The sequence below is a fragment of the Leopardus geoffroyi genome, chromosome D1, assembly GCF_018350155.1.
Source record: "Leopardus geoffroyi isolate Oge1 chromosome D1, O.geoffroyi_Oge1_pat1.0, whole genome shotgun sequence".
Lineage (NCBI taxonomy): Eukaryota > Metazoa > Chordata > Mammalia > Carnivora > Felidae > Leopardus > Leopardus geoffroyi.
In genome coordinates this window covers 114,877,136-114,887,508 of record NC_059329.1, presented here as the reverse complement: position 1 = coordinate 114,887,508, position 10,373 = coordinate 114,877,136, and positions in this window count along the sequence as shown.

Here is a 10,373-nt window from a genome sequence, read left to right as displayed (position 1 = left end):
CTGCGGGACGAGACCATCGGGCGGCTGCAGAGACAGCCTGGGGACCCCGGGTGCAGATGAGCACGTGGGGAGCCCACTGGCTCGTTCACGGTCCACGCGAATGCCCCGTGACGGCCCCTCCGGAGAAGAGTCCAGCAGTCCGGCGACCGTGCTCCTGGGCGTTTGTCCCAGACAAAGAAAAGCGGATGGTCTCACAATGTCTGTCGCAGCTGTTTCTGGAATAGCTAAGAACAGAAAGCAGCCGTGCCGTCCCTCAGCCGGCGTCCGGTTCAACAAGCCGCCGACCGCCCGCTCCTCGGCAGTAGGAAGCCGCGAATGTCGACGCACAGAACAGTATGACGTGAATCTCCGGAGATTCACTGGATGAAAAAAGCCAGTCCCCAAAGTCATAGACTATTCTTGAAAAACACAACTATCGAAGCAGCACGGACTTGTGGTTGCCAGGGGTTACGTGGGTGCTGGGAGGGGGTCCTCGCGGGGATGGAAATGGTCTACGTCTTGAGCGTCCATGTCACGGCCGGGTGGGGACCTCTCGCTACAGTTTGGGAAGATGTCACCACGGGGAGGGGGGACACAGGGTAGGGGGGACATGGGACCTCTCTGGATTATCTCTTACGGCTTCATGGGTTTCTATTATTATAGGCACATACACAGCTTGATTGAAAAAAAAAAACACTGGAATATCTTAACCTGTCTTTTCAGCAAATGTGCAAAGACAATGGGACACGGAGGTACAAAACAGGAAAGGAGGAGGCAGGGGGAGGGAGGGAGGGAGAAGACTCCAGCCGTCCTCACACCTCATCCAGAAACTAACTCAAAACGGACCCAGGGCCTCAGCGTCAAAGCCAACGTGATACACCTCCAGGAGAGACCAGGAGAAAGTCTCTGGGGCGCTGGGTGAGGCCAGGTCTCTTGGCTGCGTGGCCAGAAGCAAGACCCTGAGGGGACTTGGTACACTGAGGGACGGCCTGCTGCTCCCTGGCAGACCCCTGCCCAGGTGACGACGGCAGCCCTTGACCCATCTGGTAAAGAGCTCGAATTCCGGACTCGGAAAAAAGAAAGCCAACAGTTCAGTTGAGAAAGTTGGCGTAATCTTATGTTTGATGCGCACTTCAACGGGGAAGACGAGTGTCCTTCTGGAGCCTCAGGGGATTCGGGTCCCCTGCTTTTTCCAGCTTCTGGAGGTGCCTCTCTTCCCTGGCTCGCAGCCCGTCCTCCATCGGCACGGCTGTGGGTGTGTCTTCTCTTTGACTCCGTTTCCACCACCTTCTCCCTGCTGCCTCCTTTCTCCGGCCCTCCTGCCTCCCTTTTATAAGGACCCTGGTCCCATCGGGACCCCCAGACAATCCAGGGTAACCCCACCCCTCATCTCAAGAGCCTTAATTTGGGTACACCTGCAAAGTCCCTCTTATCCTGTCAGGTGACACCTTACATGCGGATTGGGGCCTGGATGTCTCTGGGGGCCGTGATCCAACCTAACACCGAATATACAAGAAAGTATTCCAATATAATGATTCTGTAACAAACCGCTGGACATGAGGATCAGGACCCCTTCGGATACTTAGGAGTAGATTGAACAAGAAACATGTAGGAACTCTGCTGAACGCTGCAGAGAATTGCTCAGAGAAACCTGAAAAGAACAAACTAGACGGCGAGGTAGGTCTTGTGACCCAGAGCGGCCGGGGCGACCTGGAAGGGTGACGCTAAAGGGGGGTGCCGCCATTCTCCAGACCTTGTGAACCACCATGGAGCGGCCCTGCTACAGACTGGACCCGTGGACGGGGCGGGACAGAGGGGCCCAGAGACACAGCCGCACGCGGTCGCTGGGTCTACGCCCGATGCACCAGGGAAGCCGGCCGGGCCAGGGCAACTGGGCGTCAGGTTGGAAACACGTGAGCCTGGCGTCTAGGCTCACCACGCGTGGAGACCGACCCCGGCTGGGTCATTGTGCTACACGTGAAAAGCACAATGAAACTTCTAGAAGAGCGTCTGAGAGCGTGTCCTCAGAGCTTGGAGGCAGGCAAAGGTTACTTAAACAGAAACATCCGTCCTAGAAGAAAAAGTTAACAAACTGGGCTCCCTCAAAATTAACGGTTCCTGAAAAGCTGCTATTAAAAAAGATATCTGCTGTACAAACTTCTGACAAAGAACTTGTATCAAGTGTATAAAAGCATCATACAAATCAGTAAAACCAGCCAATCTAGAAAAATCCAAATGCCAAGGACATACCAGGGCATCGCAAACAAAAACACAAGACCCCACCTCACTCTCACCAGAATGGCCCAAACCGAGGCCTGATGGGAAAACGGTCCCACGAGAGAGTGGATCCCCACCCCCACCCCTGGGGCCCATGGGGGCTCAGGCAGGGTCAGGTGGCCCTACCTACCCAACTGGGGCAGCTGGATCCTGGCTCGCAGGATTCGGGGCAGAGGGCCTTTTCCTGTCACTCACCTCCTGGGGTCCTGCCCGCCGCCTGGCAGCATTCTGAGCGGGGTCCGCATGAAGGTGTTTGGGGGACCGCCTGTCTGCTCAGGGCCCGAGGCTCGTGCGGAAGGGGTCAAAGCTCTACGTGGCCTATCGTCTGCTTGCCAAACCTCCTCAGCTCCAGGGGCCACAGAGGCGGGGCTTCCCGGCCCAGCCTGAGCCTCCCCGGGTCCCCACCAGCCTTGCCTCTGTGCGGCCTCAGCCTCCGGTCCGGGGTCAGAGGGCGTGTCTGGCCTCTGGAGCGGAGCCCGGATGGGCCGGGGGGCTTCTCCTGCCCTCAGGGCTCCCGAGAGCCCCCTACACACCCTCCCAGCTGGGACCCCACGTCTGTCAGGGAGGGGGTCGGGGGGCCCTGGCACCTCTCTGCAGACCCCAACTCTCCAGAGCAGATGGGGGCACAGGTGATGGAGAGAGAGCACCGATTCAGTCCAGGAACTGCCCCGGGTCTGGCGACCGCCACCAGGGTTTCAGCTCTCTGGCTGGTGGGCGTGTCTTCGGAGGAAGGGACACCCACCGAAACCCCGCCGCCCGCCGCCCCGCGATCCTCGTGGTGACCTCCCTCGGCGTCTGGCCATTCACATTTTTATGAACCACCCGGGGTCTCGCGGGCTATGATCTGGTGGCGTTTCTCTCCCAGGATCACCGCCCGGCTGCCTGGGCCCCTGGGCCGCCCGGAGGGACCGGTGCGGCCCCTCCCCCGCCCTGTCATCCCCGGGGCCAGGCCGAGGCAGGTGGGACACTGCAGTCCAGCCACCCGGCCTCGGGGCCGGGGGGGGGGGCAGTGATTCAGAGCGGGTGTGCACAGGGCACCACGCCCCGTCCTCGTGGACCCCGGGTTTGCCAGGTGGGGGCGCCGGGAGGGTGCTTCCCAGCTCCTCGGGTTCCCAGCCCCCACAGTGGGTGTCCGGGCATGTGTCCTCGGAGGGGTGGGACCCCCGCCAGCTCCGGGGATGCTGCCCCCCCACCCCCGCCGTTGCTATTGTGAACATAACCCGGAGCCACGGCTGGTTCTTTTGCAGTTTATACGAAGCCGGGCGATCTCTTCTGGCGAGGACGGCTGGGCGGCAGGGAGGGCGCCCGAGGGGCCACCGACAGGCTCGGGAGAGTGTGCCGCACAAGGCCTCCCTTTAGGTCTGCAAAGTTCTAGCCAAATTAGTTACGGTTGTTTTCTCAAGGGGAGGGGTCGCTTTAAGTTTTTAATTAAATAAAAAAAACTGATAAAATACACACAGCGTAAAAAGTACCTTCTTCGCTGCCCCTAAGCGCGCAGCTCAGGGGCCACTGAGCACGTTCACGCCGTTGTGCGGCCGTCCCCACCCTCCGTCTCCAGAACGTTCCATCTCCCCAAACGGAAGCTCTGTCCCCGTGAAACACGGACCCCGGCCCCTCCCCCAGCCCCGGCGCCCACCGTCCGCTCTCCGTCTCCGGGAACCTGGAGACTCCAGGGGCCTCGTGTGAGGGGATCACAGGTGAGCATCACGTCCCCCGGGTCCATCCACGTGGTGGCAGGTGGCAGAGCGTCCGTCCTTGTCAGGGCCGAGCGACAGTCCAGGGAGCGGACGGACCACGTTTTGTTTATCCGTTTATCGGTCAACAGACTCTGGGGTCCCTTCTACCTTTTTGCTGTCGTCACTAACGCTGCCTCGAACGTGGGCGTGCAAATATCTCTTTGAGACCCTGCTTCCCATTCCTTTAGGGATGTCCCCAGAAGTGGTGCTTTAATTATTGCCAACAGGATTTTATACTGAGAAGAATACCTTTTAAATTCACGGATAGCATGAGACAGACCCTCCCCACCACACCCCTGCCATGCTGAAGTTTTTCTTGTCCTGAGGTCAGAGGGCCTGACCTGTGTCCATGTGACCTGGGGACTCACAGCAAGAGGCCCGCGGGTGACCCTCGCTGGCGAGCAAGTGGCCTGGGTCCCAGAGCCCGGGTGGGCAGACAGCACTGTAGATGAGGGTGCTTGGTAGGGCCACCGGCCCCACCAAGGGGCAGGGGAGGGTAGAGAGGACACACGTGTGCTCACCGTCAGGGACCGGCCCAGTACACAGTGTCTTCCTCCACTGTCACAGACCCTGGGGCTGTGGGGTCAGGGTGGGGCCCTCTGAGGAGGGGGTGGTGGGAGAGAATGGGGTAGGGCCTCACGGGGACCGGGGACCGGGGACCGAGGACCAGGTCTGGTCCATCTGCCAGACCTCAGACCTTGGGGGCCAACCTAGCTCTCGGGAGGAATTCTGTTTGCCCAGTGATTCAGATTAATAAATACGTGCACGCAGGTTTCAAATCAGCACGGCCCCGCCATAAAACCAAATTTACTCTCCGCTCCCTTTCTCTTGCGTGGGAGAGCACGCCCCTGACCCCCAGCCCATCCGGCAGCGAGGGGCTCAGCCCCTCGGGGCCGGGAGGCTGACCCCAGCAGCGGGCACGGCCGGACGGCTTTCCCCGAGCCCCCACCACAAAGCAGGGAGGGACCGGGTCGTCTTTGTCCTTATCAAGGAAGCTCCCAGCCTGGAGAGGCCCAAACCTGCCCTTTCGGTCAACAGCGCCCAGAGATAATCCTTCCGCAGCTATCAGAGGTTCCCAGAGCCCCCGCCCACTTCCTCTTCCAGGCTGCGCGGGTCCTTGTTGAGAAATCGCTCCCTATCACCTGAGACCCGCGGTGACCGTCCGCAGCTGCCCGTTTCTCAATCTGTGACGCCAGCAGCCACGGCACCTGCTTGCTGGGTGGGGGCTGGTGGGGCCACACCCTGGGCCCTGGGGACGTCCTGTGAGGCGGGCGGGCGGCAGGCGGGGACGCGGGACCACCGTCCACCGGGGCCTGTGCTGTGACTTCCGGTACCGCCCGGAGAGGAAGGTGCTGCCGTGTAACCGCCACGGGACAAGATGTGACGTAGGAGGCGCCACAAACTCTACACTCGCTCAATGTGCGAAAGGTCCACGAAGTGACGCGGTGCAGAGTCAGCACCCGTTTTCGGGATTGAGGAAGCCGCTGCGAGGCCCTGACTCACCCGAAGGCCGGGGTGTGGGGTGGGGTGGGGTGGCGGACCCCCCACAGGGGCAGTGGGGGCACTTCTAGGGACCAAATGAAGCTCGGAGGGTGCTTTGCTGATTCGTGTCTCTGAGCGGCAGGTCCTGTGGTCACTGTTTTCCAGAGTGGAAACCTGAGGCCCAGAGAGGGTGATGCGCTGGCCCTGGGCCACACAGCCGGTGGGTGCTGGGACCAGGACACTCACTACCTTCTCCCAGAGTCCTGAGCGCCGGCCCGGGCCAGGTGCCTCCCTCCTGTGTCATCCTCAAAGTGAGATAGCCACGCTTCCTACCACTCAGGGGCGTGCGTTTTTGAAGGACTGAATTAAACAGTGAAGCCCCCAGGAAGCGTGCCGGCGTTCGGCACCCCGGCCAGTGCTGGCCCCCTACTCAGGGCCGCCAGGGATGGGGCCGGCAAAAGGCACGACTGACTGCTCTGAGATGTTGGTCCGGGCCCGGCCTTTTCCTGGGGGCGGGGGAGGGGGGCCTGGCTTTGGGGGTGCAGGGTGTACCCCAGGTGGTATTGGGGTATTGGGGCCTCTCCCCACTGCGGGCCCTCGAGGGCACCAGGCCGTGGGGGAGGCCCGGGTCCCAGCCGTCTGGCCACTCTGGCAGGAAGGTCTATGCCCGCCTCCTCGTCTGCCAGGCCCACGGAGCCCAGTTTGAGAACAGCCACGAGGCTGCCTCCTTTTCCCACCCAAAGTGGGTCCAGGCCTCCCCTGGTTGGAGCCTCATGGAGGAGCACGGCTGGGAGCAGCCCTTAGGTCCTGTTGGCCAGAACCCAGTGACTCCAACAGCTCTGTGGGTCACCTACTTTGGGGTCTCAGCTGTGCCCAGAAACTCGAAGGGAAGTGACAAGCTCAGGGGGGCAGGCAGAGTGGTGACAGCAAGGCCTCCCCGCTGCTCCTCCCGTCCCCACGGCCAGGGCCGGGAGGAGTCACTGAACTCGAGCAAGCCCAGCCCTTTATCAGGCTTGGGTTGGGGGTGCTGGCAGTGGCCCGGGCCCAGGCTGTGCAGCCCCTGGGGACCCGAGGGCAGCAAAGGCTTCTGGGGCCACTGCCCTGGGCCAGGCCTGTCCCTGCATATGGCCCCTGCTTCCCACACACGGCGCCCCTCCTGCGTGTCCCTTCCCCGTGTGACCCACTTCCTGCAAAGATTTTCATGGACCCTGTTTTCAGATGAGGAAACTGAGGCTCAGAGAGGCAGCAGCGGGTCCCAGCCTGGCCCTTCCCCCACGGCACCCCTCACTGCGCATGAAGCCCCCTGAGGAGGAGCAGGAGGGCAGAGCCACTGTGGGCTGGGGGGACTCCCAACCCTTCACCCTTCTGCAGCCCCCAACGTAGTCCCGGCCTTGGCTCGGTGCAGAGACATCAAGGGAGCGATGTGGGGGGCAGGGTGGCCCCGGCACCTGGCGCTCAGAAGTGCAACCTCTTGCCTCGGCCCGCCTCCTCACGGTGAGGAAGGGCCTTGACTTTTGAGGCTGGATTTTCATAGGACAGGAAAGTGCATGGCAGCCGGGACTGCCAGCTCAGGTCGGGCCCCCGGAGGAAGGCCAGGCCAGCCCGACTGTCACGGACGCCAGCGTGGGCACTTACCGTGCGTGCCCTGGACACCCACGGCAGCCCCGGGCAGCACCTTATGGGAGAGGTGCCTGGAGGGAGTCCAACCCTGGGGAGGGGACGTGCCGTGGCCTGGAGGCGTCTGGGTGGCCAGCGGTGCCCATTGCCTGTGCAGCTCAGTCCAGCCTCGTGCACACAGGGCATGTCCCCGAGGGCGAGGCCGGTGACTCAGATGAGACGGGGCTCGCGTGTGAACTCAGCTTGAGTCCAGGGCCAGCAGCGTGGACACTGGTTGACCTGTAACCTCCCTGCCTCTCTGGGGGTGTGAGACGGGCAGGCCCGTCCGTCCCTCGCTCTCCCCTCGGCCTGGGGTCCCAGCCCCCACCCAGGGCACCAGATCCCACCGGTCACTCTCCTGACCACAAAAGCCACGCGCTCTTGGGAGCCAGCCCCGCCCACCCCGCCTGTCCCTGGACACCCGCCCCTGCCCTGTTCGGCCGCAGGTGACCGGGTGTCCGGCTCCAAGGCCGAGCAGGGGAGTCCGGTGGGGGTCTGAGCGTCTGAAGCACCAGCCTGCGGGGGCCCCACTGGCTTCCCCACTGCCGTCAGGCTCCTACTCCTCCCATAGGAACCCTCGCTCATTCACACACTTGCCCCTTCGTGTCCCCCGCGCCCCCACCCTCCAGCAATGTGCCACAGGTGTTCTCTCCCACAAGTACCGCCAGATGGGGCCATGGGCAGGGGACGACTCAGAGACAGAGAACCAGGTGACCGTAAGAGCTTGGGAGAGGCCCCCAGTGCAGGAAGGGGATGCTCAGACAGCCCAGCCCCTCCCCCTCGTTGCCCCATGTCCCCAGCAGGGACCTCTGGTCAGGCCCCCTTGCAGGCGGTGAGCTGTGGGTCCTGAGGAGGGGTGTGGCCCCCCGGGAGGGAGGGTTCAGCCCCAGGACCCAGCACCCCAAAAGGACCCGACGCTCAAACACCCATGGTCCGGGGCCGTGGGCTCATCACGCCATAATGCCTTCTCGGCTGGGCTCCCCAGCCCGGTGGGTGCAGACACGTCCACCTCTCAGGGCCACAAGGCCACATGTGACCCGAGCTGGCCCGGGGCTGCCCACTGCCCGCCTGGAGCCGGAACCCCCTGAAGCTCAGCCAGGGTCCCGGGGAGCGCCGAGCCGGGGGCAACGTCCTGTCTCTGGGGGTGCTGCCCCCCCGAGCCCCTCTGCAGAAGGGTGAGCCCCTGGCGGCCCCAGCAGCATGGGAGTCCGCGGCTTTCCAGCAGCAGCAGCAGCTCGGGGGCCTGGCTGCACAGAGGCGTGCCCGGGGAAGCGCCAGGGGTGTGGGGCACGTCGGGCGGGAGGATCCCTCCGGGTCGGGACCTGGGGAGCCCTCGTGAAACCAGGCTCCACCCGGCGGCCACTCCCATCTCTGCCCGTCTCCGGCTGCTGGCCAGCCCCGGGCGAGTGCCCACTGTTTACCTGGGTGAGGGGAACGGCAGGCCCGCCCCGCCCACCCACGTGGAGCCACGGGGACCGGAGCCAGCTCTGAGGCTACAAAAAGCTCCCGGCCACTAGGGCTCTTCCTCAGAGGCTGCCCCCGGGGACTTCTCCCCTCCCTCTGCAGGATGGGTGTCGGCCGCAGGAAGCTGGCCCCGCTCTGGGCCCTGGCTCTCACCCTGGCCTGGGCCCAGCACACAGGTGAGGCGCCCACTCACCGGCTCTCCCAGGCTGGCCCTGGCCGTGGCCTGGCATCCCGGTGCTTCCCCCACATGCCGGGAGGGCAGCAGGCCGCCCAGACGCCTTGACCGGGCCTCCGGGCGGGTGGAGTGTGGCCGTGGGTGGCCCCCGGCAGCCTGGCCCCTAGCAGCCTGGCCCCGGCCCCGGGCCCTGAGCCGTCTTGCGGGTGTCCCAGCTGGTGGGGTTGGGGAGGAACCCTCGGGGACTGTGGGGGTCCACGTTGAGGGTGGGGCCTCTGAGGCTGGGCTGCTCCCCTGAGGCGAGGAAGCAGGAACCCAGCGTCTCTGAGCCCCCCGCCTGCCTTCCCTGGCAGCGGCCTGCAGCCCACTCACTCCTCCACCCGTGTTGCCCTGCTGGTCACTGCCTCTGCCCCCCCCCCACCCACCCCCAGGCCCCGGGCTGAGCGGGTTCTCAGGCCCCTGGGCCAGCCTGGCGGAGCGGCCCTTCTATCCCTGGGTCCCCCTCCCCATGCACCCCCAGTTTACCTGCTCATTTTCCCCATCTGGGCCTTATGGGGGCTTTCCGGGAGCCTCAGCCTTGGGCCGAGGGTGTGATAGTGAGGTCCACACAGCGAGGATGCTGGCGGCGGGGGGGAGGGACTCACAGACCCTCTGCGGCCCCCTCCCCCCAGGTCTGCACCTCACTGCCTCCACTTCCCAGGAGCCAGCTGGGTTCTGGCCGGGCGTGGGGTGGCAGTGTGCAGGAGGGGCCAGGGGCCCGTGTTCCCGAGGCACTCAGCACAGAGGGGACCATGCCACGGCGCCCCGTGTGGCCCATACACTTCAGTCCTTGGCTCTTGCCCCTGTGTGTGGGGCCAGTCCCTACCGGTGAGGGCAGCTGGCCCCTGCAGGGCCAGGCCCCTCCTGCCACGCTGGCGTGGCCTCTGAGGGCCTCAGAGATCGGCCTTCCAAGCCGCGCCAGGTTCTTGGGGCGGCCTCGGGGCCGACACGGCCAGCCCTCAGCTCTCCTGCCCTGAGCACCCCCGTGCTGAGCCGCCCCCCGTGCGGTGGCCCTGAGCACCCCCTCTACCGTGCAGCCCCACCCTACTCAGCTCCACACTCCCCAGTCTGTTCCAAGTTGTCCTCCAGACCGCTGGCTTTACTGTTGGACCCTCCACGGGCCGCTGTGCAGAGTGGGGAGATACTCAGTGAACGCAGGGCTCCCAGGGACACCCTGTCAGGGCTAGGGGACCCCCCCCCCCGAGGGCTTGGGGAGCCAGGCTGAGGTAATGCTCAGAGAGGATCGTGGCTCAGCCCGAACCTGGTGTGGACGGTGTGGACAGAGACCCTCCCAGCGTCCCCAGCCCTGCACAGAGAGAATCCCCTCCTGTTCTGGCCCCTTCTGCCCGCCCAGCCCTCTCTTCCTCCGTAGGCTCTGTGGAACATGGCCACGAGTACCTGGACCTCCTTCCTGTCACCCAGGGGCCCGCTGGTGAGTCGGCCCCCCACCCCCGTCAGGGCTGCCCCACTCGGGGCCAGGGGCCTGCTGAGCTCACGGCGACGTCCTGCTGTCTCCCCGTAACCCCTGATATTTCATCCACGTATGCGTCCTCGTGGCCTGGGGG